This window comes from Sus scrofa, chromosome 1 (genome assembly GCF_054392235.1).
Source record: "Sus scrofa isolate SSC_HxYL_T2T_F1_AM1 chromosome 1, Sscrofa_HxYL_maternal_Yorkshire_Landrace_v2.0, whole genome shotgun sequence".
Lineage (NCBI taxonomy): Eukaryota > Metazoa > Chordata > Mammalia > Artiodactyla > Suidae > Sus > Sus scrofa.
This window is the reverse complement of record NC_139383.1, coordinates 38,774,643-38,795,541: the sequence shown is the minus strand read 5'-3', so window position 1 is coordinate 38,795,541 and position 20,899 is coordinate 38,774,643. Positions and strand designations below refer to the sequence as shown.

General features: G+C 36.8%; 1 protein-coding gene across 28 annotated transcripts in view; it reads left to right on the top strand.

Moving 5' to 3' along the window:
• The window catches only part of NKAIN2 (sodium/potassium transporting ATPase interacting 2), a 1,025,455-nt gene that overhangs the window by 269,835 nt on the left and 734,721 nt on the right, over window positions 1-20,899 (top strand). The gene's annotated exons all lie outside the window — the stretch shown is intronic.

Below are 20,899 nucleotides of genomic sequence, written 5' to 3'. Positions count from 1 at the left end.
TTTATATCTTCTCTCCTGTGGGAGCTGCAGTGCTCACTGCTTTCCTTCAGTGAGTTCGCCTGTGAGCTTTTGTTACTGATTTGTATTATCAAGGAGGGGGAAAATTTCCCCCTACCCTTTTTGCGTTCTTTTTGGCTGGTTTAATAATTAAAGTGACACAGAACAGATAAGTAAGAGAAAAAAATTGAGTTTGGATGCATGGAGGTCTTGTAAAAATTGAATTTGGATGCATGGAACCCAAAAGTGCCCAAAGCAGGGCTGTTTATTATTTTTGGACAAAGAAACAATCATTTGTGAAGATTTAACGAAGGGGCTTGTGCTTGGGGTAATAGACTAATGCAGAAATGACTAAGGTATTTATGTAATTTTCTCAGCCTTAAATTCCTTAACCCTGGTGATAAGGATGCCTTCTTTCCTTCTGGTATGGGGGGGTACTTTCACGTAGGAGATTTATTTCCCACTTTCAGGGGGAAAAGGGGGGTCATAATGTTTTTTTATGTAATTTTCCCCACCAGCTGTTTCTCAAGTAACTTTAATTCAAAATAATCAATAAGGATTGTGGCATATGTTGGAGCCGCCTGCTCTGCGCCCTAAGATTATATACAGTTTCAGTAACTCGTGAACTTGTTTTTGTCTGGAGCAAAGCATCCAGGCCCTCATCCCTTCCTAATTCTCCCAACCTGTCTTCTCTAGTCTGGCTGAGCTGGGCCTCTGACCATGAGCAGAGGCTATGTATAATCCTTTATGTAACATCCTCTAACCTGCCCTAAACTCCTTGAACTTGTTTTTCCTGCTGCTTTTTTATTGCTCAGACTCAGATATGTTTCTTCATTCAGGATCTGAGTGTGCTTTTTATAGAGGCATCACCAACCGGTGTGGCTTGGTCTTACTCCCGTGTCTCACCCTAGCCTGCCATTCGTAGTACTAAGAATCTTTGGCATTTATCTCCTGGCTTCTTATCCTGAGAGGCAGTCTTGGAGTGGATTAGAATTGGGGAAGGCTCTAGAGCTGTCCAGCTCAAGTTTGACTTCCAGGTTTATCCATTCCTCTAAGGCCCATCTGGATATAGCGCCTATATGTTCACACACCTATTGCAAACCCATAGGCCTGTCCCTTTGCTTCCGCTGTTTCTCCTGACTGAATGGCAAACACTCACTCTGTAAAAATGCCAGTAATTTCTAGATTTTCAAGGACTGTTTCAAAATAGACCTATGAAATATGTCTCTATATGCACCCAACCAAGTTTTAGTTCTTCCTTGCTTGACCTATGTATCCTACCATAGTGCCTCTTACCATGGTCTACTTTGTATATTCTTATTCATTTTGTCATATCTTCCTGCTTTTGTGGAGCAGCCCTACTTGGATTCCCATTTAAATTGTAGGTTCATTAAGGTCTATGGCAATATTGCTATTACTTTTAGTTCATCTGTACTGACTGTGTTGGGGCATTTCCCCCAGTAAATAGAGTCTGAAATGGAGACTTGCTTGAGGTGGGTTACTGAAGAGTCATTTTGAAAACAACACTTGTGAGGGAGTGAGGAAAGTGGGAGAGTTTCAACCAATCCACAAGGGGCTCTGGAGCTTGGACAATATTTTGTTTTCCCAAAATTGAGGCAACAAGGCTGGGCTTTTCTACCCCCAGGTTGACCAGTCATTGGATGCAGCAGGCCTCCGGGAAGGAAATGTTGGCCATTCATTGGATGTGGCAGGCTTTTAGGAAGGAGATGTAACTTTGAGGAAAGTAGATTCCTTTCATGCAGGTAGCTCCTAAGAGGGCGTCTACTCTTAGCTGTTGGCAGCCAAACAGTCTTAGTAGCAACTGGATAAATGAGTGTTTTACTCCTAAATAGGAGCCTTGCAGCAAACTGCAGCAATCACTGCACCAGGACAGAACCTGATACATAGAGGGCCACGGTTCAATAAATATTTGCTATACTGCATTTAAAGTGATTCATAAATGTCTTACATTTTCTAATGAATTATATTTAAATATCTAAAACATTGGAGATTTTATTACTGCACATAATTAGTGTTAGCAACAATTTCCTGAGCTAAGACTGTATTTATTGGCTTGACTCCAGGTCAAAGTCTACAGAGAACTCCAGACTTCTCTCCCAAGTTAAGAGCCGTAACCAATCTTTGACGCTTTAATCTTTCAACGACAGGTATTTAGACACGCATATTTTGTGAATTAAAGTCATTAATTTTACCTATTCACTTGTATGTGTAAGTTTTTGCCCTTCTAAGTGATTCTAAGGCTGGCTGATATAATGTTGATCAGAAAGCACAAAAGCCTCTGAACCTGATAGCTACAGAATCCCTAAGACTTTATTGAGCAAAATTCATGTTCACAAGTTTGGCCATGACCTACAGAGGCTATAAAAGACCTCATTGCTCTGCCCTCCTCCTCAAACAGCTATTTTTCTATGAGAAGTTTCCTATCATTTTTTAATGTAAGAGCAACAGTTCTTGATTTCCAATTTATGTCCCAATCATATAGATAAATTTATAGAAAAAGTGATACTTATCATTCTACCGTATGTTTGGATCTTTGCAATGGCTGTCCTACTGCCTGCCTGTCCCATTTAATGTCTAATTACACACCCCATTGCACTCTTGTCCCCCACCCACCTACCCAGAGGAACATCCAGATTTTGTGAAGCTGAAAGGCTAGGCTAGACAATTTTGGTGTCCCTCTTTAAGAAAAGGAATACAAACTCATTTTACTTTTGGCCATTTTATAAAATGTATTGTGATGGGGATTTCTAAAAACTCCCAGGTTTGATGATATGCTAGAAAAACTCAAGAGGACTCAGGATTTAATTGTACTCACAGTTTTGTGGCCATGACTTATTATGGTAAAAGGATCCAAGGTAAAATCCAAGAGGGGAAAAGTTTCAGTGGGCAAAGTCCAGAAGAAACCAGACACAAACTTGCAGGAGTTCTCTCCCACTGGAGTCACACAGGACGTGCTTAATTCTTCAAGAAATAGATTGTAACAAGTGGGAAGTGTTGCCTACCAGAAAATCTCCTTGGAGAGACAATGCCCAGGGTTTATGTTGGGAACTGGTCATATAGACATGCTCTGCCTAACATTTACCCAAATTCCAAACTTGTGAGAGAGCAGGTGTTCAGCATAAACTATTTTGTCTCTACAAGCAGTTTATGTGCAGGGAGCCACTCTTATTCATGGAATGATGGGACTCTTCCTGAAATCCAAGTTCCCAGATGCCAGCCAAAAGTCAGCCTTGCAAGCAGACCTTTCCAAGAAGAGGAATCTCAGGCCTGTTAGGTTAACTCTGTCACATATGAACCTTTGAACTTGTTACTAGGGGTCTTTCCAGGGCCTTGGAAAGGGCTGGCGCAAGTGAGGAGCCCTTAAAAATGAAGCATTATTGTCTTCGATGGTAAGCTGCTCTGGTTCCCACCATAGTAAGATATGTTCAGTACCTAAAGTCATCAAATTCTTGCTCACTTCTGGCCTTTGCCTCTGCCAGTGTCTTATCCTGAATCACTCTTGCTCCTTCTTTCACCAAAACCTTATTCTTCTTTAAGCTTTCAGATTAGACATCACATCCTTCTAGAAGTTGGTGGATGCCATGTTTCTGATTTACTTTGCCTTCCATTGTGAACCTGTAGGGAACTGTTCGCTCCATGGCAAAGCCCTTTGCATAGAGTATTATAGTTACTTCCTCACTTCCCTTGATGCCTCGTGAGATTTGAGCTTCCCGAGAGCAAAGCGTATTTAATCTCCCCATTTGTACTCCCTTGCTTAACAATGTACCTGGTATGGAGCAGATTTATATTAATATTTGTTGAATGATGTCATAATGACCATAATACCACTGCATTTAGTGCTCCATTGGATATTAATTTAAATATTTGGGTTAAATTTTGAGATGTGTGTTGCAGAGCACTATTAATATTGCATTGGTAACTTCTGATAACTTCTATCCTTAAGGATCTAAACCTTTTGGGAAACCTCTAGGCAGTCTTCCTTAGCAGCAAATAATCAATTAGGGAAAAAAGCCTAACAGAGTCACAGGGGAGTTATATGACCCATATAGACTTGCTAATGAAAGGCTTGGGTAGATATTCATGCAACAAAGTATGTCCTAAAAAGGAAGCTGCTTAATGTTTCTTTTTTTAGCAACGTTTATTTATTTCTCATGTCTGTGCATATAAACATGATATCTTAATTGACTTTAATCAGAGTTAGATTAATTTTATTAGATTTTCAGAAAGCTCTGAAGACTGTTATTAAATAGGCATTGTTATCTTTGTTGTAATTTTAAGACACGTTTCAACATCTGCTATAACTTAAGCAGACCTACTGAGAATTCTGTGACTAAAACGTGTATCATGCATCACGTCCATAACACTTACGTGGGGTATTTTAAAACTGCCACTCGTGGCATATAGAATATGTACACACACGTGCATGTTTCTACACTCATTCACAGATGCAAAAGGTAGAGGTAGCAAGGGAGATGATCTATTTATTAGATATCCCACAGGGAGACCCTGTGAAGGAGTAACATGAAAACCGTTGGATGTGCCTGAAGGTGGTAGTGTTTCTAACTCTCAGCATTCGCTGCCAGCAAACATTAGGGTTGGGAACATATTTCTTTTCTTATTCAGGCCTCACCTGTGGCACGTGGAAGTTCCCAGGCTAGGGGTAGAATTGGAGTTGCAGCTGCCAACCTACACCACAGCCAAGGCAACACCAGATCCGAGCCACATCTGCAACCTACGCTGCAGCTTGTAGCAACACTGGATCCCTAACCTACTGAGCGAGGAGGCCAGGGATCAAACCTACATCTTCATGGAGGCTGCATTGGATTCTTCACCCCCTGAGCTACAGTGGGAACTCTGGAAACATATTTCCTGAATCTGGTATTCTTAGTTTTGGTTGGAAATAGCTTATTCTGAAAGAATTTATAACTGAAGGAGATAATAGGAAGATTAGGATTCGGCAGCAAAAAGGAAATTTCCCAGGAGTATGAGTCTTAAAAAGTTGAGGCAGATGTCAAGCATCTGAGCTGGAAGCAGTGCCTCAATAAAGGGGATTATAAGCTGCTTCAGGGGAAGAATGGAGAGGAGAGTTGAGGTGATTGACAGTCCTGAAGGCCCTTTTCCTTTTTTTTAAAAATTTTTGCATTTTAGGACTGAACCCGCAGCATATGGAGGTTCCCAGGCTACGGGTTCAAATGGAGCCACAGCTGCCGACCCACACCGCAGTGACACCAGATCGGAACCACATCTGCAACCTACGTCACAGCTCATGGCAACGCCGGATCTTTAACCCACTGAGCAAGGCCAGCGATCAAACCCGCAACCCCATGGTTCCTAGTTGGATTCATTTCTGCCGCACCATGATGAGAACCCCTGAAGGCCCTTTTTGTTTATGTGCAGTTCAAAGGCTTTTCTGGGGCATAGATAATGATTGGATGGAGGGTCTCTGTCTTGCTGGGCTGTTAATGAGCAGATTGCTAAACAAAAAAAGTCATGCAGAGGTGAAGGAAGGTAAATAAGTAAATCCACCCTGGGTTGCTCTCTGCATCGTGTATGCTTTGGACAGAACATCTGAAGGTGAAAAACGAATCATGAAAGATAGTGGACATTTGAAGTGTAGAAATAACAGATGTTTCTCCTTTACGAACATATCTTTAATGCGTGAAGAACTCACTTAAGTGAGATTAGACCTGCATGTGAGATGGCTCCAAAAACAGCCTTCTGCACTTAGGCTTAAGCTTGGAAATTTCTGTAAATGTAAGGGTAACTCTGGAATACAGAGATCTGGATTCATCCTCTGGCTTGGCTCTGCTGCCTAGGAGCTTTGCGATGCTGCACGGGTTTTGCACTCTCTCCCAGTTACCTCCTTTGTAAACAGAGATCATAAACCCAATCTCAGATATAGCCATGCAATGATTCAATGAAGTAAGCACTTAGTGGACACCTTGTAATTATTTACTAATTGAATGCCTATAAAGCACTTCCTTACATAGGCATTTAGTACATACGAAATTAACAGTAAGTTGCCATCTACCTGGTTAAATGGAGTATGCCTGAAACCTCTTAAGCCTTTCCTGGTAACTCAGAGCCATCATTTGGAGAATCCATTACGGTTTTGCCTTGCAGGACAGTCAGGAGCTTCCTGTATTGCTAGAATCCCTGAGGACAGTCTGTGTGTAAGCATGCACATACAAGCACGGCCACACGTACCCAGTGGTTTCTTGAATCTCTAAATCTTTTCAGTGATTATTCGTTCACACATGCATTTACTTTTGCCAAGGTTTTTGCACTCATCTTCTCATTCTTTTCCTGCTTTGCTGCTTGTAAGTTGCTGATGGATTGTAAAGAGGCTTGATAGGAATGTGGATAAACTCAGAACAAGCAGCTTTACAAAAGAGGGTGAGAGGTTCACTTCTAACTCAGGTAGGTTGGGTTTTGTGCATGAGCCACAAGCATCTACTTGATCTTCTCTGTGGCCTTTTAAAATGACTGATTGCTGGGCTTAAAGCATCTCATCATTGCAAGAACTAAATGAGATAAAATTACAGAGTTTGGTTTTCTCATTGCTAGCACAATGAATATCATGTGCCAAATTTGAAAGTTCTTAATTCAGTTGTATTTTATTATGAAAAGTGAGTTTAAGGATGGAAAGTGCCTTAGCATTGAGGCTAATGTTTATTTTATTTTTTCATTCTACCCTATGTGATCACTAATTTTTTTTTTCCTCCAGTCCTTTTAATTCCTTTTTTCATTTAGTATATGTATTGTGGGAATAGAATCTAGTTTGTCAGGTTTGTAGAATGGTACCTTTTGAAAGGGGCTGGGGAGCTGACCTTAAAGATGTGAAGCAACCAGGTATTCCTGTAGAAAGCTAAGCACTTTGATACAGTTTTTTTCTGCACAAATAGACTATTTTTTTTTTTTTTTGCATTATTAGACTTTCACTGCTTTTGATTAAGATTTGGCCTAGCTGAAAATGATCTCTGAAGAACTCACTGTGCAGTAGTGGAAGTTAAATCTATTTTTAAATCAACAAGTACTTATTAAAATGTCAACTACCTGCGAGGCATTGTTGTTAACACTTCACAAATATTAACTCAAGGAATCTTACTTGATTTGGGATAGATGCAATTATTGAGTCCGTTTTACAGATGAGGAAGTTGCAGTATAGAAAGGTTAAGTAATTTGCCCATGGTCATTCAGGTAATAAATGGCAAAGCCACGTTTAACCCAGACAGTGTAATACCATGCACTTAAACAAACCTGAGAATTATCTGCTAGGAACTTTAAACTGAAGAGCTCTTATCTTCCATGTGTTGTGATCTCAGTCAAAAGAATTTCTCTTGTTATCTTTTAATTCCCATGATATTAAGTATTTTCATCAGCTTTGAAAATAGGGTATTTATTTTACCTATGACACCTATATGGTATTTGCACGTGTATGTGCAATTATAAACTAAAATGGAGATTTTATTTATTTTTAATTTTTTTTTTATTTTTTAGGGCTACACCCATGGCATATGGAAGTTCCCAGGCTAGAGGTTGAATTGGGGCTGCAGTTGCTGGCCTACACCACAGCCACAGCAGTGAAGGATCGCAGCCTCGTCTGTGACTTACACAACAGCTCACAGCAACACAGAATCCTTAACCCACTGAATGGAGCCAGGGATCGAACCCACAACCTCATGGATACTAGGCAGCTTCATTACCACTGAGCCACAATGGGAACTCCAATTTTATTTATATTTATTTATTTATTTTTGTATTGGGGTATAGTTGAGGGACAGTGTTGTTTCAAGTATACAGCAAAGTTAATCAGTTATACATATATCCATTCATATATATATATATATATATATAAAATGATTTTTATTTTTTTCCATTATAGCTGGTTTATAGTGTTCTGTCAATTTTCTACTGTATAGCATGGTGACCCAGTTACACATACATGAATACATTCTTTTTTCTTTCTTTTTTATTTTTTCAATTTTGGCCTCCCCATGCTATATGAAGTTCCCGGGCCAGGGATCAGATCCATACCGCAGCTGTGACCCAAGGCACAGCTGTGGCAATGCCAAATCTTTAACCCTCTGTGCCAGGCCAGGGATTGAACCTGTGTCCCAGTGCTCTAAGATGCCAATCCTATTGTGCCACAGGGAGAACTCCCATATATCCATTCCTTTTCAGATTCTTTTCCCATATAGGTTATTACAGAATATTGAGTAGATTTCTCTGTTCTATATTGTAGATACTTGTGGTTGTCTATTTGATATATAGTAGTTTGTATATGTTAATCCCAACCTCCTAATTACTAGCCCCCCACACATTTCTCCTTTGGTAACCATAAGTTTGATTTCAAAATTTGTGAGCCTATATCTGTTTTGTAAATAAGGTTATTTGTATCTTTTTAAAATTAGATTCCATGTAAAAGTGATGTCATATAATATATGTCTTTCTCTGTCTGATTTAGTTTGTTTAATATGATAATCTCAGAGTTCCTATTATGGATCAGTCAGTTGAAGACAATGTGAGGATCCACACATTGTCTCTGTGAGGATGTGGGTTTGATCCCTGGGCTCTCTCAGTGGTTTAGCAATCTGGTGTTGCCATGTCTGTGGCAGAGGCCCCAACTGAGGCTCTAATTTGACCCCTGGCCCAGAAACTTCCATATACTGCAGCTACAGCCATAAAAAGGAAAAAAAAAAAAAAAGGTGATCTCTTGGTCCGTCCATGTTTATGCAAATGACAGCATTTTGTTCTTTTTATGGCTGAGTAGTATTCCATTCTATGAATGTACCACATCTTTACCCATTCCTCTGTCAGTGGACATTTAGGTTGCTTACATGCCTTGACTATTATAAATAGTGCATGTAGCTTTTTGAATTATGGTTTTCTCCAGATAGATGCCCAGGAGTGGGATTACTGGGTCATATGGTAATTTTAAATTTAGCTTTCTGAGGAATCTTCATACTGTTTAAATGGTAGATTACAGGTTTAAATATGGTACTCCTAATATTAATACTTAATCATTTATTTTAAAATCATATCTTAAATAAATGAAAATGTGGAAGTTATTTGTGTTACCATTCTTAGCAAGAATGTATCCTGGATTATTTTCTTTCTTCTCTTACTGTGTGGGTTAATTCCTCATTACTTGTTTTTACCAGGCATTAGCCGTTGGGGTAAATCAAAATGGTCCAACTTCAGATTAGTCAATATTGACAAAACTTAGTGGAATTGGTGATAGATTCTTCAGTATAAAGTAGACATCACTATCATTTTTTTTTTTTTAATTTTGAATTAGAGTTCCCGTTGTGGTGCAGCAGAAACAAATCCAACTAGGAACCATGAGGTTGCAGGTTCAATCCCTGGCCTTGCTCAGTGTGTTAAGGATCTGGCATTGGCATGAGCTATGGTATAGGTCACAGGTGCAGCTCAGATCCTGCATTACTACGGCTGTGGTGTAGGCCAGCAGCTATAGCTCTGATTTGACCCCTAGACTGGGAACCTCCATATGCCACAGGAGTGCAGCCCTTAAAAAAATATAATAATAAATAAAATTTAAAAAAAAGAAAAAAATTGAATTCTATTCTGTCCTCTATGTGAAAATATAAATTAGAGTTTACTTTGTTTCCCCTCTGTGTATGTGTGTGAACGAGGGATACATTTTAATTTTGCAAGTATTTATAACTTAGTTAATAGTGTGATCACTTGGAAAAATTAAGTAATCTAATTTTTCCTAAAGCTGAAGCAAGATATGGTTTACTGACGTATAACCATCAGTTTTTTTTCTACTTAGCAATTCCACTAAGTCGGCATATAAATAGATAACAGGCTATGCCAGTTTAAAACTTCTTGTTCTGGGCATGCCATTTATTTTGCTAAGCCTTATAGCACTGGGGAGTATTAACAAAAGCATAATTTACCCTAAAGTGACAGCCTTCTGAGACATGAAACCTGCCTTTCTCCTGTCACTGAGAGAAAAAGTACTCAAGGCAAAATTCAAGGCAGTAAACAGAGAGGAAATAATTGATATTCAAATGGAAGACACACACACACACACACACCCACCTACCTACCTACCTACCTACCTACCTACCCACCCACCCACCCACCCAAACCCTCAGATAGGGTAGGAACGGGATTATAGACCTATAGGGGAAAGGAAGTTTGAGCATCAAATGATTGCCGAAGTATCAAATACAGATGAACGCCCACCAGGAACCTGCCTGATAGAGAAGCTGGGCCAGGAGGTTTGCTCAGCAGTCTTCTGACGAGTCAGTGATTTCCTCCACTGGGCATCTTATCTGAGTCAACCTAGGCCGATGTATTTTCCCATTTGACCTTGGAGTTTTACACCTGCACATTGCAGATGCTGTAAGATTTGCCACAGTTATTTGCTAAATTCTTCAAGATCTTTCATAAAAGGCTCTCTTGTCCCTAGAAATTTAGAAATGCTTTATTGGTCTATTAGTTTCTTCCAGATCCGTCAGTCTAAATGCTCTCAGGTTACAGTATTCATTATTTTTTCACTTAAAAATTTCTGAAGGTCAGTGATACATTAAAAATTTTTAATATCACTTTTTACATTTTACTAAATTATTCTTGTGTATCTTAAATATTTGTTTTTGTCAACTTCCAATTTATATATAATGAGCAGATAGAATATTGATATTTGCTATACTCTTCCAACAGCTATAAAGTTATTTTCCTTGCGTTTATATTGTATTAGAACTCATTATAACCATTAAATTCTTCAATAGGAGAGGAAAAGGAAGAAAATATACTGAAAATAGTTAGCACTTGAACATAATGCTCTTCCTCGATTGAGTCTAGCTTTGCATAGAAGCACATACAACTACTAGCAAAAACATTTTCCCCAGCTTTTTATAGGAGACCTTTTTTTTCCCCATTTTTAATTAAAATCATTCTTTTAAATAAATTTTATTGGACTACAAGTGACTTACAATGTCATGTTAGTTTTAGGTGTACATGGAAAGTGAATCAGCCTGAGACAGAAGGGATATATGTATATGTGTGACTGGATCACTTTGTTGTACAGTAGAAATTATCACAGCCTTGTAAATTAACTATACTTCAATAAAACTTAAAAAGCCACAAAGTGAATAAGCCATACATATGTATATATTCTTTTCCAGATTTTTCCCCATGTAAGCATCACATGGTATTGAATTAATTTCTCTGAGCTGTAGAGTAAGTCCTTGTTACCAGTTGATTTTGTTTACAGTATTGTGTATATGTCAGTCCCAACCCACCCACTCCCCCCCGCCCCAGTGTTTTCCCTTTGGTAACTGTACATTTGGCTTTGCAATCTTTGAGTCTTTTTCTGTTTTGTGAACATTTTTTATTAGATTCCACATATTAGTGATCTCATATGATCTTTGGCTTTTAAGAGATCTTTTATCTACTTTCCATTCTTCCCTGTATTTCTATAAATAAGAAAAAAAATTTTGAAATAAACATTTTGGGGCATATGAATTCTTAAATTTTTTAATACTTTATTGCCCAGATATGTCATATTGCCAGAAACCAGAAAAATCAGGAGGCCGTGGAGACTAAATATTTTTATCATAAATTACACCATCAGTGTAAATACCACCATAGTATTAAAACTGGATTTAAGGATTTATTTTTTCAGTGACATATGGTAATATAGGTAATATAATAATAAATTGTCTAGGCTTAAAAATTAGTCTGATATTAAAAGATTTGTATTGCATATCAGTGTCCCTGTATGTCACTTTTACTTGACACCTCTATTTCAAAGATTTTTATCTGCCAAGGAGCTCTTAATGACTGAGAAACTTATTTACCATCATAACTGCAGAAAATATAAGATGTGGTGGGGTTTTTTTGATGGTTTTTTCTTTGTCTCTTTTGTCTTTTTAGGGTTGCACCTGCAGCATATGGAGGTTTCCAGGCTAGGGATCGAATTGGAGCTATAGCCTCTGGCCTATGCCAGAGCCACAGCAACACCAGATCGGATCCTTGCCTTGGGCCTACACCCCAGCTCACAGCAACACCAGATCCTTAACCCACTGAGCAAGGCCAGGAATCAAACCCGCAACCCCACTGTTCCTAGTCGGATTTGTTTCTGCTGTGCCATGACAGGAACTCCAAAATGTAGTGTTTCTGATAGTAATGAAATCAATTTCATGTGTGATTGGTGGAAGTGGACAAGACATTTTGAAATAAGGATATAGTACTAGTTTACTAAAATGTTCATTTTTCATTTATTTAGGTTTTATATAAGATTTGATTTGCTTTTATATAAAACATTCTGCTTCTGCTCTTTACTGGAGTTGAATGGTGTTATCTTTAGCACGTCCAAATATAGTTCTCATATATAGAATTTGGTAATTATTCATAAAGTTCTTTTGTAGATAAATTTTGCAAAAGGAACATAAGGGAAGGAGAAAAACTGCTTATTGCTTTTAGTAAAGTATGCTATAATTTAATAAATTTGAGTTGAATTTTCTAGTGAAGCCATAGAGTAAATCTTTAAATCTAAAATGATGGTTACTGAATGCCGAGAATCAGAATTTTGACCCTTCAAGGCCAATTTACAATGCGAAACCATAGGACAAGAATTTACTTTAGAAAATCCAATTAAGACATGTCCTGTTGTTAAGATGATTAAAATAAGGGCCAGAAATGTTGGATTTATTTTTTGTTTGATGACAGTACTAATTGGATCAAATACAATTAGTTTTATGTTAAATATTAAGTTATCACTAAATTAGAGATCTGACCTCTTACATTCTTGATTACTTGTATGAGTGCAGCTAGAACACACAGGTGTATATGATCCAGCCCCTGACCTCATGGGAGATAAAACCAATGTCAAGTGTGATTAAGCATATGGAAAAGGAATTTTAGGAACTCAAAGAAAGAGGAAAAAAATCCAGCCTTATACATCAGGGTGACATGGTGGAAACCATGGCCTTCAAGTGATGAGAGAGAGAAGAGCCTATCTGAGCTAGATTTTGGACTTTGCATTAGTGGCAAAGATAAGATCTGAAGCATTATTTCTCAAAATTCTGACATTAGTGATCTTTCCATTATATTCCAATGCTAAGCATCAATGAAGATCAAGGTGTTATTATCATATGAGATATTTACTAGATAGTTGTCTCCAGTTACTCAACATTACAAGCTACTGAAGTAAGTATGCAATTTAATTTTAGAGCTGTATAAATGTGGATATACCCTATTGCATGTGATAAATTTACATAGAAGAAAACTGGCTCCTAATATGTATTTGTATACAATTTAAATTGATAACCCTATGAGGTTTTGCTTGTCTGTCTTGTTTTTCCCTTAGGGAATTTTATTATTCACTCACTGAGATGTAGAAATCTGAATTAAAAGGCTACTTTATTTGAACTGAAAACATTTAGAAAAATAAAACAAGTTATTTACCTGCTCCAAATAGTTGCTCTTAGCAAATGGCTAATATTTAAAAAAAAGATATTCAGTAGAATTCTTCCAGATTTAAAGAGCTAGTATCACAAGATTTTGGAATCCAAATTTCAAATGAATTCTTCTTATAAGACATCCTATTAGATTTCCCATATTTTATTTGTATTTAAGTAGGATCTTACAAAATAGAAATCAATCTAATTTTGAGAATTAAAAAATTTACAAACGCACTCACGCACCCTATATATGCAACTTATAGAGTCCATGTTAACAGGTAGTAGCTATTTATGCAAGTAAAATTATTACTTAGCATTTATTATTATAATAAATAATCCTCATGCCTTTCATAAATATTAGCTATTTCATATACATCAAAGAAAAAGTCTCTGAATGTGAAAAAAATATATTTAGAAGAAAATCAGACTGCTTTTTTGATTCTTAATAAATTCATACTAGAACATATAGCTGTGTATGAGTCCTTACATTCAGAAAGGAAGTTAATATGTATGTAAACTAAACAATCTGTATAAAACAGCTAGTAGTAGTCTTGGTACACACTTATGCTCAGTGTTAACTAATCTGTCATTGTTATCACTGTCCTTATTACCTTTTAAACACAAAAATATTATCAGTAAGTACTACATGAGTAAATATATCTGCCTATTTGGGTGGAAGATGATAATTGCTATTTTATTTTTCCTCTATATCCCAAGTTTTCCTAAATTTTCATGATAGAAAATTTATATTTAGCAATGGTTCTTTAATACATACCCTTTAATTATATGAATATAGATAGATTTCAAATCAATCTATTAATGTTTATCAAAATCTGTTTTCTTTCATGTTTTATGTCAAATTCAAGTTGGGACCAATTCTCAATTATCTGTAGCATTGGACTAGGTCTCTGCAATGCGAATGTTTGCAAAAGAAGGTAAAAATCTTAAATCTAAGAGAGACTGTAACAACAATCACATCTCTACAACGGGTGATGAGTTGAATGGCATTTTTAAAGGCCTCAAAGTTATTGGGAGCATGCTGTTTTCACAGAATTGCAAGTTTGTAGCATGGCTGTATCTTAGAGTGAAAAGCGAGGCAGGCAAGAGGAGCCAGATCCAAAATGACCTTGACAAGCATGACAAAGTATTTGAACTTGATCCTGAGGGACCCAATGAAGGTTTTAAGCAATGAAGTGACAAAATCATATTTTCCATTTAGGAAAGTTATTTTGGCTGCCATGGCAAGGATCCCAGTAGTTAGCTTATTACAGTTATCTCCACCAAAAATGAGGAAGCCAAGGATTAAAGGGGCAGCCATAAAGACACAGAGGAGAGTAGAAACATGCCAACTGCTGCTCTATCTGGAGTGAAGTAGATGTAGTGGGTTTAGATGATCTCAGGTGGCTTGAGTAACGTGGTGGGTGTGTCCTATATGAGAGAGGAAAAAGAATATGAAACAGTTTGGAGTGGACAGAGGAAATGAATGCCTTCAGTTTGGGATATTATGTTTCTTGTGTCTCCGACCAAGACTGTATACTCTCCAGCACAATTTGTCTTATATTTTTACAGAGCTTGATAGTTTCCAAAGTGCTTTTACATGTGCTACCTTATCCCATTCATGAAGTGCTATGAGAAAAAGGGGGCATTATCCTCTCCATCCACTTACTTGTAGAAATCAAGGCTCAGAGATGAAAAATAAACAACTTGGCATGTTTAGAACTAGAAGTCAAGGTAATTAATTGTACTGTGATCAACAAGAATCTTTTTTGGGTCAAGAAGAATCTTACTTGAAGAGCAAGATTTACAAGGGTCTTCTCCAATCTTCATAGAAAAGTAAAAGAAAAAATATGCTTAAAATTTTGCTAATCTTGCTGAGAAATCCAAAGAGCACTTTCCACCAAAAAGCAGTGCACAGCAGGTAAATGCTGTGATGATATTTGCTCAGAGAGTTTAAATTTGTTAAAAGGAGGCTCACAACAGGATCTTACATGTCAATTTTCTGCATGCATTTTACAAGTGAATTAGAAATGCTGTAAATAGTGTATTTTGTACTGAAAACCTGACACAGGGTCATCCTCAATGATGTGAAAGCAAATTCAGGAAAAGGTTTTTAAAAATAAGATTATGATTACAGTTCAGTAAATTATTTTATGTTCACCAGTTGGAATTCATATTTATATGGCAAGGGGGATTTTTAATGGAACTATTGCATTTAAAATCCATATATTTCTCAGTGGTTTATCTGAAAGAAGTTTGAGAACTCTATGCTAAGGCAAAATGAAATAATCTTGAATTTGGCATTTAACAAAAATGCATTAAATGACAAGTTAAAAAAATCATTGTATCAAATTATATATATAGCAGTACATTCTCACAGAGTATATCTCTACTGCAGAACTGGCTGGAGGAGAAGGCAGATTTGAGGAAGAGGCAGTGGGTGACCTTTTGCATCTGGCTGATGCAGACTTGGTCTCCAGTTCCCCATCTGCCCATGTCTGGCTTGGCATCATTGGCATGTGGCTCACTTTGTTGACCTCCATTCTTTATGTGTAAATTAGGGATAGTGATACATCATACTTTGTATGATTTAAGAGGATAAACTATCAAGGGGCAAATATGTCAGGCACTACTTTGGGTACTGGTGATTCTTAAATGAATAAACAGGAATATCTGCCCTCCTGGAGATTTCGTATGTCAAGAGCTCTACAAAGTGTCTAGCACGAATGCTTAATACATTGTTATTTGTGAATAAGAGGTTGTAAAAATTTAGCCAATCTGCTTTTACTTTTCTGGAGAGGAAGCTACTTTTTAAAAATCTCTTTCATCTCCTATATTTTCCACTTAATTTTTTTCTGGATGCAAGTACGAAACTAAAGGCATCATATTCTTCCTTTTGAGTAATCTGACTAAACAGTCAGTGTCCTTGCATTTTAAGAGTAAAATAACCTTCAGACACTTCAGTCTTCAAATAGGATAAGGATTTTCATTATTATAGGTCAATAGGGTTACATCGATCCAATCACCACTTTAGATCTAAAGAAATATTTCATGCTTAAAAGATTCAATAGATTTTAAATTACTCATTGTCATAGGTATTTTCACATTAGTTCCAAGTGTTGCCTTCTCCCCCTCCAGCGCCAAGCTCAAATAAAAATTTCATGATGATAATGATTGAGCTTTTTGTTTGAAATAAGACTGACCACTCTACTATGGTGTTAACTGGCAAGAGAAGCTATATAAATTTCAAATGTTTTTGGATTGATATTCATGAGCTGCCTCCATGATTTTCTGGAGAAACCAGTGACATTAGACATGATAGTTAGGAGCTGGAGAGAACTAAATAACTTCAAAACATACAGGGTGTTTGTAAGCAGGATGCTGTTTTGATACGGATGTTTGTTTTTTTCTTGTTTTGCTTCATGTGTATATTGTAGATACTTGCCTGGTTTGCCTTTTGTCAACAATAATATCACTAAGTGTGAGTAGCACAATTTAAGCTTTCCAAAGTAAGTCCAAGGTATGTAGTTAAAATGCATTTAGTTGACATCAGTACAGATCACTTGGATATTAAAAGGTTAATAAAGGAAAACTGAACAACTCTATTCTCACAAATTTGATAAGCTAGATGAAATGGACCAATCCTTTGAAGTGACTAATTCCTTGAAAGACACAGTTTGCCAAAACTCACACAATGAGAAAGTAGATAATCTGCATAGTCCTATGTAAGAAAAATTGAAATCAGTAATTAATAACCTTCTAAAACAGGAAACATCAGCCCAGATGGGTTCAAACATTCAAGGAAAATATTACACTAATTCTCTGCAATCTTTTTTTCAGAAGAGAAAAGCAGAGGTAATACTTCTAACACGTAATATGAAGCCAGCAACTAAGACCTAAAATGAAGTCATAATAAGAAAACCAAAGATAATATCTTTCATGAACACAGATGCAAAAATCCTCAACAAAATATTGGGAAATAAAATCCAACATATGTATAAAAATTATATACCACCGTCAAGTAGGATTTAACTCAGATATGCAAGAATGTTTCAACATTTGAAAAATCAGTTAAAGTAGGAATTCCCATGTGGCCCAGTGGGTTAAGGATCCAGTGTCACTGCAGTGGCTCAGGTTGCTGCTGTGGCACAAATTTGATCCCTTGCCTGGGAACTTCCACATGCTGTGGGTGTGGCCAAAACAATAAGAAAATCTATTAATATAATCAGCCAAATTAACTGGCTGAAGAAGAAACACATGATCATATCAGTAGATGCAGTGAAAGCATTTAGTGAAATTCAACACCCATTCATGATTAAAAACTCTCAGCAAAGTAGGAATAGAGGGTGAACTTACTCAGCTTATAAAAGATGTGTACAAAATCCTACAGCTAACATCATGCTTAATGGTGAGAAATTTGAAGCTTTCTCACTAAGATCAGGAAAAATCCAGTATGCCCTCTTCATCACTTCTTAATATCTTACTGGAAATTCTATCTAATGAAAGAAGGGAAGGGAAGGGTGAAATAAAACTGTCTTTGTTTACAGATGACAGGATTTTCTATGTAGAAATTCCAAAAGAAATGACAAAAAAAAAAAAAGAAAAAAAAAAAAAAAAAAACCCCGTAACTAATAAGCAACAATAGCAAGGCTGCAGGATACAAGGTTAATATACAAAAGTCAATTACCTCCTTTATAAAAACTGAACAAATGGAATTTGGAAATGAAAACAATACCATAGCACTCTCCAAAATGAGATATTTTGGTGTAAATCTAACAAAATATGTATATTTCTCTATGTGAGGAAAACTATAAAACTCAAGATGAAGTGAGGAAATATTGAATGTTCCTGGATAGGAAGACTCAATATTGTCAAATTATTTCTTCCAAACTTGATTTATAAATTCATTATAATCTCAATAAAAACATAGCATATATTTTTTGGATATCAACAAACTGATTTTAAAGTTTATATAAAGATAAAAGCCCCCAGGATAATCAACATAGTATTGAAAAAACACAAAGTCTGAGGACTGATGCTTACTTTAAGACGTATTTTAGGACTGTTCTGACTCAGCTGGTTACAAACCCAGCTAGTTTCCCTAAGGATATGGGTTCAGACCCTGGCCTCACTCATTGGGTTAAGGATTCAGTGCTGCTATGGGCTGTGGTATAGGTTGCAGACGTAGCTTGGATCCTGCATTGCTGTGGCATAAGCCAGCAGCTGCAGCTCCTAGCCTGGGAACTTCCATATATTGCAGGTGCATCCCTAGAAAGCAGAAGACTTATTTTAGTGCTGTAATAGTCATGACAGCAAGCTGTTGGTGAAAAAATAGAGAAATAGATCATTGGAACAGAAGGAAATCCCAAAATAGACACCAATAAATACAGTAACTGATCTTTGATAAGGGAACAAAGACAATTCAATGGGGAAAAGATAGTTTTTTCATCAAATTGTGCTCAAATAATAGGCCATCACATGCAAAATGAATTACAGACCTTACACTCTTCTCAAAAATAACTCAAAATAGGTTGCAGACTAAAATGTAAAACGCAAAACTATAAACTCCTAGAAGATAACATAAGAGGAAATCTAGATGACCCTGGAATAGTGATAACTTTTTAGAAACAATACCAAAAATAAGATCCATTAAAAAAAAAAAAGAGAAGCTGGACCTCATTGATATTAAAAACAAACAAACAAAAAACCAATTTCCTCTGTGAAAGACAATTGTGAACAAAATGAGAAGGCAGACTACAGATTTGGAGAAAATGTAAAAAATTTACTTGATAGATGTTATCCAGCATATTAGAAGAAAACTCAACAATAAGGAAATGAAAATCTAGATTAAAACGTAAGCCAAAGTCTTATCAGACTTTTCACTGAAGAAAAGTATAATCTTGATAAATAAGCACATGCAAGATGGTCCATATTCATATGTCAGCAGGGAAATGCAAATTTAAATGACAGTGAGATACAACTACACTTCTATTAGAATGGCCAAAACGTGGACCGCTAATACCACCAAATGCTAGTTGGGACACGAAACAGCAGGGACTCTTATTCATTGCTGCTGTGAATTCAAAATGGTACAACTTTGGAAGATGGTTTGGCAGTTTCTTACAAAGCTAAATATACTTGTACCAATATATCCAGTAGTCATGCTCTTTGGTATTTATCCAAAGAAGCTGAAAATGTGTCCACACAAAAAATTGCACCTGGATGTTTCCAGCAGGTTTACTCATAATTGTCCAAAGTTGGAAGCAAGCAAGATGTCCTTCTGTAGGTGAACTGATACGCTGTGGTACCTCCAGACAATTGATGATTCACAGTTATTAGAAATGAGCAATCAAGCCAGGAAAAGACAGGGAGAACCCTTAAATGTATATTACTTATGTAAGAAGGCTATCAGAAATACCGTATGATTCCAACTGCACGACATACTGAAAAAAGCAAATATATGGAGACATTAAAAAAAAAATCGGTGGTTACTGGGGGTTGGAGGAAGGGAGGGATGAATAGTCAGCGCACGGAAGATTTTTAGTGCAGTGAAACTATGCTGTGTGGGACTATAATGGTGGGTACATGTCATTATACATTTGTCCAAATCAATAAAATGTTCAACATCAAGGGTGAACCCTGATATAAACCATAGACTTTGGGTGATAATGATGTGGGATTTGTCGATGTAGGTTCTGTGATTGTAGTAAATGGGCCACTCTGGTTGGGGATGTTGATAATGGAGGAGGCGTGTGTGTAGGGGGCAGGGAAGATATGAGAACTCAATTTTCTGTTCAGAGTTTTGCTGTGAATCTAAAACTGCTCTAACAAATCATGTATTGAAAAAGAAAAAACAAAGTACTACTGCTTATGTAATAGTAGTGAAAGCGATCTATTTAAAAATCCTGTATGCTGTATTTACTTCTAGTATCTTAGCCAAATTAGCATACTTATTAGTAGTGATAGACATGAGGAGTTGGCATATGACTTCCTTTGGGGGAAAACGTTTTAGCTCTGCTCTGAGATCATGCACAGCTGAGAATCTTAGTTAACACTCTTTGAAGATTTTATTACAGCGGAACCCACTTAATTTTCATCTCCCATTGGAATCCAATGTGTAGCTTAAGTATTTACCACAGTTATTAGAAAGTGTTTATATTACTTGCATTCTAAGTTTTGCTTTCCGGATTTCTTTCGGAGTAAGCAGTATACCTTAGAGTCACACATCCTTTAAAGCAGTTGTAGTAAAGCAGGTTACATAAGCATTGCCAAAGGTCGGTGTGGCGCAAAAATGTGTCCTACAGAGAAATAAGTTTAGTTATTTGCAGAGTCTTTCAGCTACCTCTGCTACAGATAGCCATTCAAAATATTAGCAACTAGCTCAACTTGAGGAAATGGAAAATTGACATTGATCTCAGCACTATCATTATTAGTCCAGTCACTTGTTA